The sequence below is a fragment of the Ovis aries genome, chromosome 24, assembly GCF_016772045.2.
Source record: "Ovis aries strain OAR_USU_Benz2616 breed Rambouillet chromosome 24, ARS-UI_Ramb_v3.0, whole genome shotgun sequence".
NCBI lineage: Eukaryota > Metazoa > Chordata > Mammalia > Artiodactyla > Bovidae > Ovis > Ovis aries.
In genome coordinates, this window is record NC_056077.1 from 39736562 (window position 1) to 39757142 (window position 20581).

The following is a 20581-nucleotide window of genomic DNA, read 5'->3' on the forward strand; positions in this document are numbered from 1 at the left end:
ACAGCAGCTGGTAAGGAAGTCTCACCATCGTTTTGTAGGAGAGCCAGTCCAGCGGCCACTGGCCACAGGTGGCTCATGAGAAGCGCTGAGCATGTCTGAGCAGCCTCGGGGGAAACTGGGACAAGCCCACAGGGGCTGGAGCTGGCCGTGGCCAAGGTGAGGATTCTGGACTGCGTCTCAAGAACAATGGAAGCCGTGGACCGTTTTAAATCAGGGAGCTGGAACGGTGGAGTGGGAAAGGCGGCCAGGAGGCTGCTGCGTCGGGTCAGGAGGGAGAGAAACAGAACGCCCGGGCCGGAATGTGGCCCCCGACTCGCCAACACAGACGCCAAAGCACAGAGCATTTACCTTATCTCTGATGCCCGGAACTGTGTGTAAAGGCCGTGGCTCATATCTCTAACGTCTGGGGACGTTCTGACTTCTGCTTGGATGTTGCGTGGCTGGATTTGACATTTCCCAGGGTGAAAGTTCATGAGACATGAAAAGTTAAATGCAGACGATTGAATAATAGTCACATATTTCCTCTTGGGCTGTTAATAATAAATGAACGATTTAAAAAAATTAAAGACCTTGCCGAGGTCACACCCCTCGGAAGTGGCTGAGCCAGGCCGTGGACCCCGGGCCCTGCCCCCGGAGGCTTCTCCGCAGCTTGTCCTCTTGACCATGACATTTGCTAAATTAATCACACAGAGTCTGTCGCCGCCGCCAGAAGCCTGTGCGAGCTCCAATTAGCGAGGGTAGATTTAAAGGTGCCGAGCTCATCCAGCTGGCGCGGGGCTGATGCTGAAAAGTGCAGGTGGGCCATGTTTGGAGGGGCTGACCAAGGCCTCCTTTTCTCTCTTTTCTCTCTGGGTGAAGCCCACAGTACACAGAGTGGACTCTTCTGACGCGTATGATCCACGGCGTCTGGAACATCCGCAGCGCTGTGCAGCCCTCCCCGGCGATTTCAAGCCATCGCTGGCGTTTTCTCCTGCCTGATATCTCCTTTGACCTTGCCTGTAGTGCCTCAAGGAAAGACTGCAAAGCAGAAGCGCAGAGAGAGAGAAAGAGCCAGGCTGTGGGGTGGAGGTTTCCGTCCCCGCACAATTGTGTACTGAGACCCTAACCCCCGAGGTGTTGGTACTGGGAGGGGAGGCCTTTGTGGGAAGGGGTCAAGAGTGGAGTCCTCACGGGTGAGGTTAGTGTTCCTTCTTTCTTTTTTATTCATTCATTTGGCTGCACTGGGTCTTCGTTACACCACAGCGGGGGTGGGGGAGGGGGTTTTCCATTGTGGTGCAGAGACTCTCGAGTTATGGTGTGCAGGCTTATTTGCTTCGAGGTCAGTGGGATCTTAGTTTTCTGACTAAGGACTGAACCCATGCCCCTACATTGTAAGGCAGATTCCTGACCACTGGACCACCAGGGAAACCCACTGGGATTAGTGTTCTTCTAAAAGGGACCCCACAGAGCTGCCCTGGCCCCTTCCACTACGTGGGGACTCAGCAAGGAGGCCCCAGCTATGAACTAGGAGGTGGTCCTCACCATGATGCAACCAAGCTGGCCTTGCCCCTGGACTTCTGGCCTCTAGAACTGGGAGAAATAAACGCCACCCAGGCTGAGGGATCTTGTTATCACAGCCTGATCAGACTAAGATAAGTCATCTCATGGCTTTAGGTTTCAAAAGCCTGGGCCTCAAAGGCCGAGAAAGTTCTCTCATATGCAGATAGAGATGGGGGGAACAGGATGAAAAGGATTAAAAAAAAAAAAAGCATTCCACGTGTAAGACCAGAAAGGCTTCCCTGGTTCCCTGGCTGGGGAGAGTCAGAACGTGGCCAGCACTGCCAGCTTCTAGGGCAGAATCTCCACCACCGGTTTTTATTACTTTTCCTTCAATCTCTGACTCATCAGAACCCTTGACACTGGAGTCACCCCATGACGAGGAATTCCGCTTGATCTCGTGGCCAAGAGGGCTGGCTGGAGTAGGGTGAGCCCCGACTCCTGACTGGTGGCCCGCGGGGTCAGCGGGGCCGCAAGGTCTCAGCCTAGACCAGCGAAGGCTGTGGCAAGCCCGTGGCTGTGAGCAACTGAGGCCAACACCCTGCAAGAAGATAAAGGTGGTGATCCAGGAGGACTAGTGCAGGGGGACGAAGTGGAGTGGCACGCACCCACACACCCACACCCGCATACACTCACACACACACACCCACTCACACACACACACCCACTCACACACACACCCCACACACACTACCCCCACACACACACACACCTTACCCCACACACTCACATACCCACCCACACCCACACCCCACACACACACCCCCAAACGCCCCCACACACCCCCACACCCCACACACACACCCCACACCCATACCCACCCCCACCCACATACCCCCCACCCCCCCCACACACACACCCCCACACACCCACACTCACACACACACTCACACACCACCCACACCCACACACGCACCCACTCACACCCCCCCACACACCCACACACACACACCCACTCACACTCACACACACACACACTCACACACCCACCAACCCACACCCACACCCACACACACACATCGCCAACATCTGTTCTGGCCGGCCTCTACCTCCCACTCCTCCTGCCGCAGTCTGACCTCTGAGGCACCCCGCTTCTGTGCACTCAGTGGCAGCCCCAAAGGACATCCTCCTGTAATGAGTCCAAACGCCCGCGGGCCACCCCGTCGAGGGAGCTACCGCACGCCGCGCCCCGGCCTGGTCGGGGTGGGCGGCGCCATCTTTGTTTTCCGGCCGACGGTTTGAGCGCCTTATTGCCTTCTGCCCTTGTGTTTCACAATCACACTCCCATGAATCCTGCACTGCTAACCCCAGTGCTGAGAAGGGCGTGGAGACGAGAGAAAGCACTGGGTGTGTGGAGCGTGGCGAGCGGTTCCACAGCTGGGCTCAACGGGGAACGGAAGAACGCGCAACGGCTGGACGGCAAGGCTGAGGCGGTTTCGACAGGGCGGCGCCCTTCAGTTCTGCGGTCACGCGCACGATCACGGTTTCCCACGGCAGGAGGATAACCAGCGAAGGCAAAAGAACTGCAGGGCAGAGTCCAGGTGAGGCCGCGAGCAGGCTTCCCGTGGGCTCTTCCCAGCGGAGCGGTTCGAGGTTCTCCCGATAACGCCGTGTGACGACGCACATGCCGTGGTCTCGGGCGAGGCTGCCAGGCCTGGCCTTCCAGGTGTGCTGCTGGGCGTCATCGCATAAGGATGGACTCTCCGCGTGCTGACCTTAGTTGTTCAGTCTTTAGCCCCTCTACAGGCCGAACAGGTACAGTACCGCCCAAGACCCCTTTCATGAGCCACACTGTCGGCATGAACAATCTGGTGTGGCCCACGGCCCCCATGGAACTCTTATCAGGCCGGAAATACCCTGACCTTCAAGGTTATCTCCCTGGAGCTGGTCGAGATCAGCCCTTTCTGTGGAAAGTGGAAGGTACGACCATCTCAGTCCTGCTGGGTTGTCACTCAAGATCCAGCACACGGAAACCCGGACAGCTCCATGCAAAAGAATGAAACTAGAGCATTCTCTAACACCACACACAGAAATAAACGCAAAACGGATTGATGACCTAAACGTGAGACCGGATACTATACAACTCTCATTAGAGGGAAGCGCAGGCAGACACTCTGACATAAATCACAGCAGTATCTTTTTTGGATTCACCTCCTAGAGGAATGCAAGTAAAAACAAAAAACAAATGGGACCTAATTAAACTTAAAAGCTTTTGCACAGCAATGGAAACCATAAACAAAATGAAACACAAGCCACAGAACGGGCGAAAATCTCTGCAAACTTTACAACCAACGGGGGATCGATTTCCAAAATATACAGGCGGCTCATGCAGCTCTATGTCAAAAAAACAAACAACCCAATCGGAAAATGGGCATAAGATCTAAATAGACATTTCTCCAGAGAAGACACACAGATAAGCCAAAAGGCACATGAAAAGATGGTCGACGTCGATAATTGTTAGAGAAATGCAAACTAAGGCCACAGCGAGGTCTCACCCCACACTGATCAGAATGATCACCGTCTAAACGTCTACAAACAGCAAATGCTGGAGGGGGCGTGGAGCAAAGGGGACCCTCCAGCACTGAGGGTGGGAGTGCAGATTGGTACAGCCACTATGGAGAACACTCTGGAAGTCCCTTAAAAACTAAACATAGAGCTACCATGTGACCCAGCCATCACTCCTGGGCATATATTTGGAAAAAAACTATAATTCAAAAGGGTACATGCAAGTCCAGTATTCACAGCAGCACTGTTCCCAATAGCCAGAGCAGGGGGGACGCCTAAATGCCCATCGACAGGAGACTGGACAAAGAAGATGCTCTACACACACACACACGCAATGAAAAGTTACTCAGCCACAAAAAATGATGAAATGATGCCATTTGCAGCAACAGCGATGGACCTGGAGGCTATCACACTAAGTGAAGTGAGCCAGACAGAGAAAGACATTTACGACCTCACGCGTGTGGAATCTAATTTTAAAAAATGATACAAGTGAACTTAAGCACAGACTCACACATTTCAAAAACAAACTTATTATTACGAAAGGGGACGTGCTGGTGGGAGGAATAAGTTAGGAGCTTGGGATTAACACACACACACTAATATATAGAAAGTAAAGAACCAACAGGGACTTACTGGGTCGCACAGGGAACTCTTATCAATATTCCGTAGTGACCGTATGTGGAGTGGATGTATGTATCACTGAATCACTTTGCCACACACCGGAAACTAACACGGCATTGTCAATCAACTATATTCCAATACAGTTACCAAAAAAGCAAAGTCCTTGATTCCAATTTTGGATTTAAGATGTCCTTTTGAAAGAAGGCGTGGGGGATTTAGATCAACAGAGGGGAAACTATTTTTGCTCAGTGTCTCTTGTTTTTTTAACCTCCTCGCCAATTGTGGAGTTTGCTTCCTTCAGTTTTAAGTGAAGACTTTTCAATAGAAGTGTAAATAACCATTGCTTCCTCTCTATTCCTCTCACTCGGAACGGATATCAGGGGGTGATTTTGTGGCGAGGCCTCAGCTGACTGCAGAGGCGGCTGCTCCCTTCTGGAGCTGCTTGAGGTTCGGTGAGCACGGGGGTGAGGTGACCACCCTCAGCAGACATGGTGACTGTTCCCTAAAAGGCAGTGGGAGGAGGTTTTACCTCCCTTCACCTTTTCATCTTGGCTCAGTGGACAAAGCTAGGAGAACTGGATACATTTACACAGAATGGAGAAAACAGATATTTCTTTATCCACACCCAGTGATGCAGATAAGCTCGCTCTCTCTCAAAAACAGACCTGACGTACAGCTTATTTCTGTGATGGGAATACTCTCATCACCGTCAATTTCAAGTTACTGATGGTTTGGCGACAAGCTCACAGAATTCCTGAGCATGTAGCAAGTGGTTCTAGAGCAAGAGATGACACATTCATAACATCCCACAGTACCTCTATCTCCACATTTTACACCTGTCTGCCTGCCGGTCTGTCTATTTAGTCACTCAGCTGTGCCCAACTCTCCTGCGACCCCATGGAGCAGCCCACCAGGCTACTCTGCCCATGGGATTTCCCAGGCAAATACTGGAATGGTCATCTCTCTGTCTTTCACTTGTCATCCATCTTTATCCATCATTCATCCGCCTATCCCTATCTCCATTCTATCTACCAATTAGCCATCACCCATCTGCATCTGCCGGTCTATCTTCATCATCTGTGGATCTGTCTAGAAAGACAGAAGAGTCTCAGAAACCCCAGGTACTCCAGTTCCCAGCTGTTTGAGTCTTTCCAACCCAGACATGTGAAGAGGACCTTTGGGATGACCCCAGCTCCAGCTGGAAACATTAAATTACTGAACAATCAGTGTGGCAAGTGTCGCCAAAGCTGCATTCATGAAATGCCTCCAGGAGCTCAGAGGAGGACGTCACGAGGGGCTTCCTGGAGAAGGGGCACATCACGTGAGAGGAAAGGACCCACCTGGTCACGCTCTCTGCCTGAGTGCTTGGTGCGTGAGACTTGCCAGTGAACAGGGATGGAGTTAATCTCATGTCATAAAGAGATTGTGCCCTGATGCGTTGAAGGACTTTTTGAAATATCAAGAAACATAAAGAAAAATGTAACCAGTACAATGTCCTATTTGTCAGAATACAGAATGTAAACCATTAAAATGTTGTCATTTTTATTTCAGATCACTATTTTTTAATATTTAAAGGAGCTAGAATAATGTAATAAGATGAAGTACCCTTTACATCCATCCCCAGCTTCAAGCTCCTGTCTCTCCCCCCAGGAGCAGTATTGTCATAAATTTCAGATGTATGTGTCTACTCTATTTAAAATGATTTTTCGTCATGTTTCAATGAATATATATCTCTGTATCGTATCACTGGGTAGCATTTTATGCATTTAAAACTTACAGAAGTTCTCTGCTATGCATCACATAACAGCCTAAAGCTGGATTTTTTCCTTCCACATTATGCTTTCCAAGATACAGCCATCCTATACATGTATTAGCGTATTAGTTTTAAGAAAGCTGTAGTGCATTCTCCCGCTCCGTGACTGTTTCATGATTTATTTATACGTTTTCCGACTGATGGACATTAACGTTGCTTCCACTTTCTGGCTCTTCCCAACAACGGTGCAAGAAGCTCTGCTTACACATCTCCAGGTAGAAAACCGCACACATTTTTGGATTGCCGACTACAAGCATCCCACCAAGTAATACCGCCCTGCCCTCCACAGGGGCTGAACCAGTTTCCACGCCCACCAGCACTTAACGCGTCTTCATTTTAAACCCTCGGTGTCGTCTGGCTTAGTGCTCTGCTCATGAGACGTGTGAAGCGGCATCTCGTTGCCCGAGCGGGTTTGGGTTACTCAGGAGAGTTGATCACACGCATCTTTTCCCAACTCTGGGTTCGGTGATGTCACGACGTTAGCTTGAAGTGAGCCAGGATGGGAGTATTTACACCATAGAAAGTGGCGAACGTGACGACTCAGGATTGCCCCTGCTCCCCCTGGAGAGCAGGCGTTAAACACTGACAGACACGTCACTGCTTACATCAGCCTACGGTCCACCTGGCTCCTCCAGCTTCATCTCACGGACCCCCCATGTCACCAGGTGGATGCGATTCTTACCGTTTGTGGCTGTGAGTCTTATAGGGGACGGTCAAGGAAACTGCTGCTACCAGAGAATTAACAGCGTCTTAGCTGTTCCAGGATGAAGCAGGCACCAGGTGAAAGGTTTTCCTGGAAGCAAAAAAAAAAAAAAAAAAAAGTGCATGTCAACGGTTTCTTGATTGAGAGGGCGTGCAAATACATATTTAAATACAGGAAGACATTCTATTTGTATGGTTTTTGGGCAAAATGTCTAGTCAACTCTTTTATTTATCTTCAGTTGGGTTATAGCAGGTCCTTATACAGTCTAGATACAAGTTACTAGATGTTTGATTTGCAAATCTCTCCTCTTAGTCTGTGGCTTGCCTCTTTTTTCTTCTTAATGGTGTCTTTCAAAGTGCAAAAGTTTTTAATTTTGATGAAGCCTAACTTACCACCTTTTTGTTTTAAAAAAGGATTGTGATTTTGCTGTTACATCCAAAGTCAGACGCACACTGAAGAGTGTTTTTCTTTGGCTGTTTCTAGGATCTCACTCTTACATTTAAGTCTCTGATCCATTTTGGGTTAAAGTTTGCATACAGTGTGAGGCAAGGATTAACATTTTTTCCCTGTATGGATGTTCAGTTGTTCCGGCACCAATCATTGAAAAGGCAGTCTCTCCCTCGGGCACCTTTGCAGTGAAATAACAGACTATGCACATGGGAGCCTATTTCTGAATTCATGTCTTCTTTCTGTCTATATGCGTATCTTTTCAACGGGCTTTTAAATATTCCTGGAGATCAGTTCCATCGCTCAGTTGTGTCCGACTCTTCGTGACCCCATGGACTGCAGCACGCCAGGCTTCCCTGTCCATTACCAACTGCCGGAGCTTGCTCAAACTCACGTCCATTGAGGTGGTGATGCCATCCAACCATCTCATCCTCTGTTGTCCCCTTCTTCTCCCGCCTTCAATCTTTCCCAGGAAAGATTTTCCAATGAGTCTTTTCCAATGAGTCAGCTCTTCGCATCAGATGGCCAAAGTGGAGATATCACTTAAAAAAAAAATGTATTTCTGTAGCTGCTCACTACAGAGCCTCCTCTTCTTGGGAATCTGGTCCGAGCCCGTCTAAGGGTTGGGTCAGGTGAGGTGCACAGCAGTGTCCAGGGATGCCCTCTGAACGTCTCTCAGCTATTCTCCCCCTGCCCCCACCTGTTTCCCAGGCCTCGTGTATACACAGGAACTTCTGCTTAAGAATGCGTTCCTGCCCCCCTGGACAGTTTACTAGGAATCTTAGGCCTGGGCCCGGCCAGGAACCCATTCATCATCTTTCCGTGGAGCCCTCCTGAGCCCCTGATGGCCCCAAAGGATGCCCCCAAATTGCAGGGACACCAGCCTAAGACCCTCTGCTCTGTTTATGATGGAGGAAGGAGATTCTCCACCAAGTCGCAAGGTGTGTGTGTTTACACCCACCGTAATCACATTAAAAGTTATTTTCTGTTGTGTTGGCGGCACGTGGGATCTTAGTTCACCGGCCAGGGATCGAGCCTGCACCCCTGCAGTGGAAGTGCAGAGCTCCCACCGATCTGTGCCCCTTGTGGTAGAGTTCCCACCAGTGGGCCTGCAGGGAAGTCCCTATAATCCCATTTTAATGACATTCTATCTCCGAATGGTTGAGTCTTCACTCACAGCCCCCAGTGGCTCAGTTATCCTCATACCTTCCGGCACCCTGCCCCACACAGCCCACGTCTACTGGGGAGACACGTGTAGACAGGCAAACACACGGCCAACACATTATGGAAGAGGGCGGCTGTAGAGATCCAGGCTCGATGAAGGGGGGCCCAGAGAGACACCTGCAACCCTTGGAGCAGGCGGTGGGTAGTGGGATGGGGGAGGACTCAGGCAGCTGATGTCATTGTTCAGTTGATAACTCGTGTCTGACTCATTGCCACCCCACGGACTGCAGCACGCCGGGCTTCCCTGTCCTCCACCACCTCCCAGAGTTTGCTCAAACTCACGTCCAGCGAGTCGATGATGCCATCCAACCATCTCATGGCATTTGAGTGGGTTCGGTCAAAAGACGGGATACAGCAGGGAAAGAACCCCAGGGAGGGGAAGCAGAATTGGCAGACCTCCCCAGTGTAGACCGGCAGAGTATCACCAGTGGGTTAGGAATTCGGGTCAAATTGCAAAGCCCAAAGCGGGAGCAGAGCGAGGCTGAGGCCAGAGGGCTTGCATCCACTCCGTGACTTCACCCCACTTAAAAACTTTAACAGTTGGGGTAAAACACATCTTAACCAATTCTAAGCATAGGGTCAGTGGAGTTAAGCGCGTTCATGGTCCTGTGCAGCCGGCACCAGCCTTCTTCTTTAGAAGACTCTATCCTGGAACAGAATCACACGGATTTGCCTTCTCGTGACTGACAGTTCACTTAGCAGAGTGTCCTCAAGGTCCGTCCATGCTGAAGCAGGTGTCAGTGCCACCGAACCGGATTTGTTCACAGCAGGTCAAACCGCTGAGACACCCAGGTCCGCAGCACAGAGCGGGGTTATTGGCAAGGCAGCCAAGCGAGGAGATGGAAAACAAATGTCCAGCCTCCCTTCCCCATGGCAAGGGGCTGGGGGGTTTACGGGATGTGGAATAAAGAAGCAGGGCGGTTCAGAGGCGTGGGGAGAGATGGTGGCAAATGGCGTGGCCACGGTCCTCGGCCAGCCGGTGGCGTCTTCCTTACAAATCTGGCCAGATGTGTTCTCTGTCGGTGCTCAGAGTCCTGACCCCACCCCTGCCGAGCCCCCCTGCCCTGTATGAACACACTCCATCCACCTCCTGCAACCTCGGACAAGGACCGTGTGTCAGACAGACGGACGATAAAAGGATGCAGACGAAAAGTCAGGGAGAACGAACTTAATCCTGAGCCTTTCCGCTGAGATCTGGGTCCTCCTGTCTCCTTTCTGTGTCTCCTCTTTCTCTGAGTGCGCCCGTGTGAGGGCTTACCTCCCTTTCATCGGGTCAGAGGGTGGCGGGTGTTCTCGACGAGCTCCTGGGCCGTTACAGGGATCAGATGAGATTAGGGATGAGCAAGCACTCGAGTCTGAAGTGCTCTACAAATGTGGAGGATTATTATTAAACTCCCATTGATTTCTTAATACAGGAAAAAAAAAAAAACCCAACCTTCTCCCGTGGGGTTTCCATGGCAAAGAGATGACTGTGCCTCTCACGTTTCCAGCCCCACCTCCCCTTCTCTGCTGGATCCAAAGTTCTGGCCTGGAAATCTAACTGCCCTGTGATTTATCACTGATTAGACCTCACCATGAATCAGAGGTTTCACGCCTGTTCAGAATCAGGGGCACACATTAGTTTTACTTGGTTCATTGTAGGTTTAAAAGACTTTTTTTAAAAATATGATTTTCTTTTGATTGTGGATCATTTTAAAAAAATCTTTATTGAGTTTATTAGAATACTGCTTCTGTTTCCTTTTTTTTTTTTGGCCCAGAGGCAACCAGGGATCGAATCTGCACGTCCTGCATTGGAGAGCAAAGTCTTCATCACTGGAGTGCCAGGGAAGTCTTGAAAAATTTTCTGTATTTTGTTGGCAATGTACAGAAACAGGAAAAATAAGAATTCAGGTTTCTGATTTTGGGGAAAAAGTCAAGACTTGGCTGACTTTCCTGGTGGCTCGGTGTAAAGAATCTGCTTGCCAGTGTAGGAGACCTGGGTTTGACCCCTGGGTCAGGAAGACACCCTGGAGAAAGAAATGGGAACCCACTCAGTATTCTTGCCTGGAGAATCCCATGGACAGAGGAGCCTGGCGGACCACAGTCTGTGGGGTCACAGAGTCCAACACGACTGAGCGACTAACACATCCTCTTTTTTTGCCACCTACAAAAGTGCTCCTGTAGGAGCTCTGGGATCCAGGCATGAGGCTGTAAAAGCTCAGTGCAGTCCTAGATGGAGGAGAGGATTTTGAGAGGGAAAGCTCGTACCTGGCAATGGAGCTGCTGACCGTGGTCCCAGCTAGGGAGCCAGAAGCAGCTCTGTACCCCTGAGAACTCAGCCTCAGCCCCATACGGCTTGGTCCTGGCATGGCACCATACACCAAGAGAGCTGGAGCCAGACCCAGAGTCAGGCCCGCCCATGGCTCAGGTGTCAGGCGTATAGACCGGGTCCTGGCTCTGGGCCCTGAAGCGGCCGGTGAACTGGCTCCAGCCCCTGTTGGCTGTGGTCTGGGAACCCCTGGAGGGCTGTGGTCTGGGAACCCCTGGAGGTAAGTCCTCCAAAGTCAGTCAGGCTGTAGATTCTGAAAGTGCCCTCCAACTAGGCTCCAGAAAAAGAAAAAAAAAAAACCCCACTAAAATTCAAGTGGAACCACCAAAGATCCCTAACAGCTGAAACAATCTTGAGAAAAAAGAACAAAGCTGGAGGCAGCGCAGTTGGGTGGTTTTTTTTTTTTTTTGACCACACCTTGAGACTTTCAGGATCTTAATTCCCTAAGCAGGGGCTGGACCCAGAACTCCAGCAGCTAAAGTGCAGAGTCCTAACTACTAGACTGCCGCGAAATTCCGAGCATCAATCACACGTACTGATTTAAAACTTTGCAGTAAGTCTACAGCAGTCACACAGTAGGGTACCGGCATCGAAACTGGGCTCCCCAGCTAGCGCAGCGGCAAAGAATCCGCCTGTCAGTACAGGAGACGCAAGAGACATGGGCTCAGTCCTCAGGCTGGGAAGATCCCCTGGGTGAGGAAACGGCAACTTGCTCCAGTACTCTTGCCTGAAAAATCTCATGGACAGAGCAGCCTGGCGGGCTAGGGTCCAAAGGGTCGAGAAGGGCTGGACAGGACCGAGCGACGAAGCATGAACGCCCATGCAGAAGACACGCGGTCTAGCCCTGGTCTGGGAAGAACCCACACGCTGAGGGGCGACGAAGCCCGGGAGCCGCAACTACGGAGCCTGCGCTCCAGAGCCCGGGGGCAGCCGCAATTACGGAAGCCCGAGCGCCCAGAGCCGGTGCCTGGCAACAAAGCAAGCCGCTGCAGCGAGAAGCCGGCGCGGCGCAACTAGAGAGGAGCCCCCACCCTCTGCAACTAGAGCAGAGAGCACGCAGCAAAGACGACCCAGCACAGGCAAACAAGTAAAAATTACATCAAATGTATGCACGGCGATATGTCAATTATATGTCAATAACTCTGGAAAATATTTTTTAAATCTTGAATTCAGCAGGGGCTATCTATACCCATGGTGATGAGTAAAACACTGATTCCGGACAAAAATCAAAACACATCTTTAAAAAATTTTTGTTGTTTTAGTAACTTTCCTCTGCCTCCCAGTAAAAATTTGGCTAGCCCGCGAATTTTGGATTCATTCTTACAGGACAGGCATTCCCAGGTCAGTTTAGAAGCAAAAAAACAATCTCAAATCAGCATGTCTGACTTGAGATATCAAAACCCCAAGCCTCTTTTAGCACTGAGTCTCCCTTCCGGGTTGGACTGTGCTGGGCTGGAAGCCTGCATTTAATAATTATAAAACTATGCCAATTTCCTGTTTCTTCTTGTGTCAGTTTTGGTGAGGTGTGGTGATGTTCTACCTATTTGTCAATGTCACCTGAATTCTCAAGTGTATAACTTTGCTCCCATTAGCAAATTCGCTCTTATTTTTACTGTCTAAATATCTGTAGAAACATTATCTTATTCACCCTTCAGTTCAGTTCAGTTCAGTTCAGTCGCTCAGTCGTGTCCGACTCTTTGCGACCCCATGAATCGCAGCACGCCAGGCCTCCCTGTCCATCACCAACTCCCGGAGTTCACTCAGACTCACGTCCATCAAGTCGGTGATGCCACCCAGCCATCTCATCCTCTGTCGTCCCCTTCTCCTCCTGCCCCCAATCCCTCCCAGCATCAGACTCTTTCCCAATGAGTCAACTCTTCGCATGAGGTGGCCAAAGTACTGGAGTTTCAGCTTCAGCATCAGTCCTTCCAAAGAACACCCAGGGCTGATCTCCTTTAGAATGGACTGGTTGGATCTCCTTGCAGTGCAAGGGACTCTCAAGAGTCTTCTCCAACACCACAGTTCAAAAGCATCAATTCTTTGGCGCTCAGCCTTCTTCACAGTCCAACTCTCACATCCATACATGACCACTGGAAAAACCATAGCCTTGACTAGACAGAACTTTGTTGACAAAGTAATGTCTCTGCTTTTCAATATGCTATCTAGGTTGGTCATAACTTTTCTTCCAAGGAGTAAGCGTCTTTTAATTTCATGGCTGCAATCACCATCTGCAGTGATTTTGGAGCCCCCCAAAATAAAGTCTGACACTGTTTCCACTGTGTCCCCATCTATTTGCCATGAAGTGATGGGACCCGATGCCATGATCTTTGTTTTTTGAATGTTGAGCTTTAAGCCAAGTGTTTCACTCTCCTCTTTCACTTTCATCAAGAGGCTCTTCAGTTCCTCTTCACTTTCTGCCATAAGGGTGGTGTCATCTGCATATCTGAGGTGTTATTGATATTTCTCCCGACAATCTTGATTCCAGCTTGTGCTTCTTCCAGCCCAGCGTTTCTCATGATGTCCTCTGCATAAAAGTTAAATAAGCAGGGTGACAATATACAGCCTTGACGTACTCCTTTTCCTATTTGGAACCTGTCTGTTGGTCCATGTCACCCTTAATTTTTATTTATTCATTCTCTTTTTCTTGCCAGAGAACCACTGATCTTACTCTACTGGTTTTATCTTTTCAAAGATAGGACTTTTGGCTTTTTCATCCTCCCTGTTGTATATTTTTTAAAAATTAATTTCTTTTCTTTAATATTGCCTTCTTGTCTTATTTTATTTTGCAGCTTACTTTTTTTAAGTTCTTGAGATGGTGGGTAATTTTTGGTCTCACTGAATTGTGGTCTTCCTTTTTAATTTTGGACTAACGAGCAGATTTTAAAGTTATGTTATGAATTAGCTTATTGTTAAAATTATGTTATGAATTGACTTACTTAAAGTAAAATTTCCATCTTACTCCACATATAGCTTAAAATGCATAGTAATGACCTGTCTTCTTAACGTTAACTAGAAGCCATCTTTTTGTTATCTCTTTAATTGCAAACTGTCTGTGTTATTTGTCTCAAGTCATTTGTTTTAAATACATGTAGCTGGCTACTATCTGATACGTTCTAAACAGGTTTTCTTCTTAACAGCAGAACTTAACAGGTTTTTACTTGTTGCTATTACCAATAGGTTTTAATATTAATACATTCTCCCCATCTTATTTTATGTTTTATTTCCTATCTTTTGAAGATTGACCATATCACATTCTATTATTTTTCCTCCAGTGGTTTGAAATTAAGAAGTTATACATATAATTCTACTTTTCCAATAACTGGTTTTAAATTTAAAACATGTCCAGAGTTAATCAGATTTTTTATTTCCTCTTCAGCAGGACGAGACCTTTCACATAATTCTACTCCTCGTATTTCCTACCAGCCTCCTCTCCTCTTCTTACTAACACACCTTTCCCAAGTGGGATTCTTTTGGTATGTTTTCAGCTTAAAGTTCTCAATGACACATTTAAGACTGTTATGCCTCCTGAATTGTCAGACATAATTTTCATCCCCTCTGCTCTCAGTTGTCTGCCTGTGGAGCTCTTGAGATGACTCCTGGAGTGATTTTATTTTTTCTCATATAGTTACTTGCGTCTTGTGCTGCCTCCTCAAATTCATTATTCTTGTTTTAGTGGAGCAAATCCTTAACAAATTTGCTGAGAAGAGATTTACGGATGGTCAATGCTTTCAGCTCTAGTGTGTTTGAAGTGTCTTGATTTTGATCTCACGCGGAGGTCCTGCTTTTGGACTGTGTCTGAAACGCTGGGTTCAGGGTTGTTTTATCCTCAGACTATGCAGGCTGCTGCTCCTTTGTCTTGTTGCCTCCACTGTTGCCCATGAGCGGGCAGAGCCTGATTTTATTCCCGCTCCTTTGTAGGCTGTCTGCTTTCTCCTCTTCTCCTGCCTGCTTTGTAAGCTTTCAGGACTTTCTCTCCACTCCATGGTTTTGCTTCTCTGTTTCATGCATTCTGATCAACTTACGGCAAACCTATTCAACTCCAATAGTTGTGTCTTTTAACTCTGGATAATTTTATAACCTCAGATATGCAGATAACACCACCCTTATGGCAGAAAGTGAAGAGGAACTAAAAGCCTCTTGATGAAAGTGAAAGAGGAGAGTGAAAATTTTGGCTGAAAGCTCAGCATTCAGAAAACGAAGATCATGGCATCTGGTCCCATCACTTCATGGCAAATAGATGGGGACACAGTGGAAACAGTGTCAGACTTTATTTTTGGGGCTCCAAAATCACTGCAGATGGTGATTGCAGCCATGAAATTAAAAGACGCTTACTCCTTGGAAGAAAAGCTATGACCAACTTAGATAGCATATTGAAAAGCAGAGGTCAACAAGGGTCAACAAAGGTCTGTCTAGTCAAGGCTATGGTTTTTCCAGTGGTCATGTATGGATGTGAGAGTTGGACTGTGAAGAAGGCTGAGCGCCAAAGAATTGATGCTTTTGAACTGTGGTGTTGGAGAAGACTCTTGAGAGTCCCTTGCACTGCAAGGAGATCCAACCAGTCCATTCTAAAGGAGATCAGCCCTGGGTGTTCTTTGGAGGGACTGATGCTGAAGCTGAAACTCCAGTACTTTGGCCACCTCATGTGAAGAGTTGACTCATTGGAAAAGAGTCTGATGCTGGAAGGGATTGGGGATAGGAGGAGAAGGGGACGACAGAGGATGCTATGGCTGGATGGCATCACTGACTCGATGGATGAGAGTTTGTGTGAACTCTGGGAGTTGGTGATGGACAGGGAGGCCTGGCATGCTGCAATTCATGGGGTCAAAAAGAGCTGGACACTGAACTGAACTGAACTGAATTTCATTATTAATTTTTTTCCTCTCCTCCTTTCTTTCATTCTCTACTTATGAAACTCATGTTAGATGCCTTTAAAATGGTTCAATTATTCAGGAAATAATCCATTTTTAGCTTTTTTTCCTTTTTTTTTGGCCTCGAAGGGCATGTGGGATCTTAGTTTCCTGACCAGGGATTGAACCTGAGTCCCCCCGCAGTGGAAGCATGGTGTTTCACCACTGGACCTCCAGGGAAGTCAGGAAATAATCTGTTTTTAGTTCTATCAATCTCCTACTCATTTGTTGAGTTTAAAATTTTCAGTGTCATATTCAAAATTTCTAAGACCGTGAATTATTAAAATAAAAAATCAGGCACCCCATTTCTGCCATATTATCACTGCACACTACTTTTCTGGAGCAACAAAATACTTTGTGAAAATACAAAAACCCTGTCAGTGTTACCCAGTATTTTAAATGACTTGAGAATTATGCATTCACAGTTGACCTTGACCTTGGTCACGTGCAGAAAGAACTGCAGGAAGCAGCGCATCTGGAAGTCATACCGCTGAAGACAGAATTAGCCCCGTCAAGGGTAAAGTTATCCATCTTGAGATTCTTTGTAAACCAGAGCAACACAGACTCACTGCAGTCCCAAAAGAGGAACAAGCAAGCTGAATAGATGCTGAAACACTTTAGGAACTCTGCCACCGCGACTGTGACTTGTCATACAGCCTGATCTGTAACCCTAAATTTAGACTGTTCCTTGTTACAAAACCGGGACACTCCATTTCTGTTCAAAAAGGAATGAAGCAGAAGTCAATTCAGCTGCTTTTATTTCATGAAACAGATTTAAATTCAGCCAAGGAAATAAAGATGTCAATTACAGCATTATTTATAATAGCACAAATTGGAAACAGCCCAAATGGTCAAAAAGAAGGAAAAAAGAAAATAGATCATAATCAACGTATATTATGTAGATGTTGAAAACAAAAGCTGTGAACATTCAGTGCCAAGATAGCAAATATGTTATATAAGGTTAAATGAAGAACAGGACAAAAACTTTGTAGGCCTACGTCTCTTAGAAATAAGCATATGTAAAATATACTTGAATATAGAAAAATGTAAAAGAAACGTTATTTGTGGTAATGAACTGGGATGCTTTTTTTCCATTGTACTTTTATTTTTTATCGTTTATTGTTATTTTCTTGTCCATTATGTTTTATTATACTTCTTTGCGCTATACAGTAGGACCTTGTTTGTGCGATGCTTTTTAATGGGGGAATTTTTCTCTTTTTTCTTCTGATCTTGGTTTTATTTAAAGTTTTTCTTTACTGGGGTGTAACTGCTTTACAGTGTTGGGCTAGTCTCCCTTGTGCACAGTCAGCACCCCCTTGGACCTCCCCTCCCATGCTCCCCAGCTCCCAATCCCAACCCCTCTGCGTCATCGCAGAGTGCCGAGTTGAGATACCTGTGCGCTGGAAGGTTCGTGACTTGTTCAGTCGCTCAGTTGTGTCGGACTCTGCAGTCCTGTGGACTGTAGCGCACCAGGCTTCCCTTCCTTCACTGTCTCTCGGAGTTTGCTCAGACTCATGTCCACCGAGTGGATGAGGCCGTCCAACCATCTCACCTTCTGTGGCCCCCTTCTCCTCCTGCCCTCAGTCTTTGCCAGCATCAGGGTCTTGTCCAGTGAGTCAGCTCTCCGCATCAGGTGGCCAAAGTACTGTAACTTGAGATCACTTTTAAAATCCTAACTTCCTTAGGCAAACATTTGGCAGAGAGAGAGGGACTGTGAGGGAGAAGTCAGCGGGTGGAGCCAGGCGCCGTGGGCTCTCGTCCCAGCTGTCCTGTGGGCTCGGAACATCCTTCAGCAATGTCCCCAGCTTCCCTGTTGCTTTTGGGCTATTGCTTTTGCTGGCTTTTCTCCCTCCATAGATCATGTTCTGGGTGCTTTCCAACCTTCAAAAAATCTTCTAGTTGGAGAGGAAAGGACAGGGAGGTTGGGGTTAGTAGATACGAACTATCATATAGAGAAAGGGCGAACAATAAGGTCTTGCTGTATAGCACAGGGAAATAGAGTCGATATCCTATGACAAACCATAAAGGAGAGACTTCCCCGCAGGTCCAGTGGTTGAGAATCTGCCTTGCAATGCAGGCAGCAGGGGTTCGATCCCTGGCTGGGAACTAAGATCCCACATCCCATGGAGCAGCTGAGCCCACGCACACCAGAGCCTGGATAGTAGAGAGTCCGTGTGCCCCAACGCAAGACCCATGTGATGCGAAGAATACCCTGGGTGCCGCCACTGGGACCTCAGGCAGCCAAATAAAGACACAAAAAGATGTTTCAAAAAACCCACCATAGAATATAAAAAAGAATGTCTTTGCATGCCTAACGGACTCATCTTCCTGTATAGTAGGAATCAACCGAACAGCCACATCAACTCTACTTCAGTAAAATTAAAGAACCTCTTCTACAGTCCGTCTAGTACTATTGTGTATTTACTCTCATTAAAACTACATTTTCTGCTGTTCTTATGGGAGTTTGGGAGTCAGGAAAGTGATGCGTAGCCCAGCAGTTTGTTATGTCTCTGTTGTTTATTTTTTGTTAACTAATCAATAATTCTAAAGCCATGCTTATTCACAATCTTTGTTCTCCTAATGTTACTTCTCCCTTAGATCTTTGTTTTTTTAACCAGTTAAGTCTCATCTGATTGCTTCTAAAAACTTAATCCATGAGGTTGGCATAGAATATCATAGGTTAGTTTTAACTAACATGTATTTTAAGATTTATTTCAGTCTTTTAACAATTTCTTGCCTCTTAGAGTTAAATAAACTCCGTATTACTCATGGTATTGATTACAGATCTAGCATCCTGCTCTTCGCTCTACTGAGCCAGGCTGGGAGGAAATGTTTAGCGCTGATTACATAGTTTTGCCTGGAGAAGGGAGTGGCAGCCCACTCCAGGATCCTTGCCTGGGAAATCCCATGGACAGAGGAGCCTGGTGGGCTGCAGTCCATGGGGTCACAAAGAGTCGGACACCACTGAGCGGCTCACGGTAGCACTTCAAGTAACGTCCCACTGAAGGTTGCAACCCCTGGGCTCAGCTTTCAGCTGAGGCTCCAGCCTATGGACCTGTTTTATTTCACTTGATACATATTTCATGACACCCCGTCGCCTGTGCTCATTCATAAAACAGTGCCTGTGGGTACTGGTTGACTAAACTACGAGTTATTAATATAGCAGTCCAATATGGCAAGTCCTCCCCCGCCTTGTAATATGTGGTTACCAGAAAATTTAAAATTACACCTGCTACTTATGTTTATAGCTTGGGTTCTATTTCTCTTGGACTGTGATGGAATAGAGAGCCCAGGAATAGGGCCATACATATATGATTAATTTGTGACAAAGATGCCAAAGCAAGTCAGCAAGGGGGAATATTCTCTTCAACAAATGGTGCTAGACGGGCCTACAGACACGGACGACAAACGTATGGTCCTGAAGGGGAAGGAAGGGGATGGACAAATTAGGAGGTTGGGATTAACATATAGACACTACTGCATATGAGATTGCTGCTGTTTAGTTGCTAAGCTGTGCTCGACTCTGCCGCGGCCCACGGACTGTAGCTCGCCAGGAACGCCATAGCACACGTAATGATGTACGAAAAAGGAACACAGACCTGGGACCTCCCTGGTGGCGCAGTGCATAGGAGGCCGCCTGCCAGTGCAGGGGACAGGGATTCAGTCCCTGGTCTGGGAAGATGAACCGTGTCTTGGAGCAACCACCCGGGTGCCACAGCTCCTAAAACCCACGCGCCCCAGAGTCCGTGCTCTGCAACTAGAGAGGCTGCCACCGTGGGAATCCCAGCACTGTAGCGAAGAGTAGCCCTGGTCGCCGCAACTAGACAAAGCCTGCACGCAGACCCAGTCAGCAACGGAGGCCCAGTGCAACCAGAGGAACACAGACCTAAACGTGAAAGCTCACACCACGAAGCCTGTATTAGAACGGGGAGGGAGAGAATGTCTGTGACCGAGGGCAGGCAGGAATTATTTTTTGAGATGTGCATTAGAAATTTAATTTCCAATCAGAGAAATAGCAAGAACAGTGAGACTTCATGGAAAATGGGGAGGTTTAGATACAGAAATTTCATCAAACAGATAAGGAGGCAAATCATATATTGAGAGGCAGCAGTGTGCCAGGTGCTATTTTGTTTTTTTTTTGGCCACACTGTACAGCTGGTGGGATCTTTAGTTCCCTGACCAGGAATCGAACCTGGGCCTTCAGCAATGAGAGTGCAGAGTCCTAACCACTGGGCCACCAGGGAACTCCCAAGTAACGCACCAGGTCCTTGCTGGCTGCACACTCCATTGGTGACGTCATCCCAGCCATCATTCCCAGCAGCCCTGGGAAGGGTCACCTCTGCTTCACCGAGCAGACAGACAAGAAAACGGAAGCTCCCAGCATCAGGTGACCTGCCTGCAGGGACCTCCCTGGTGGTCCAGTGGCTAAGACTTCCTGTCCCAGAGGGGACTGAGGGCCCAGAGGGCTGTCTGAACACACTGGGAGGAAGGACCTCAAACTTTGATTTCCCTGTTGG

The 20581-nt window shown here is 47.9% G+C and overlaps 1 non-coding gene across 1 annotated transcript; it reads right to left on the bottom strand.

Moving 5' to 3' along the window:
• Nucleotides 1-20235: 20235 nt before the first annotated feature.
• Nucleotides 20236-20308, bottom strand: TRNAE-CUC (transfer RNA glutamic acid (anticodon CUC)). Its single transcript has one exon. It is a non-coding gene; the product is annotated as a tRNA-Glu (tRNA).
• Between the last annotated feature and the right edge of the window lie 273 nt (nt 20309-20581).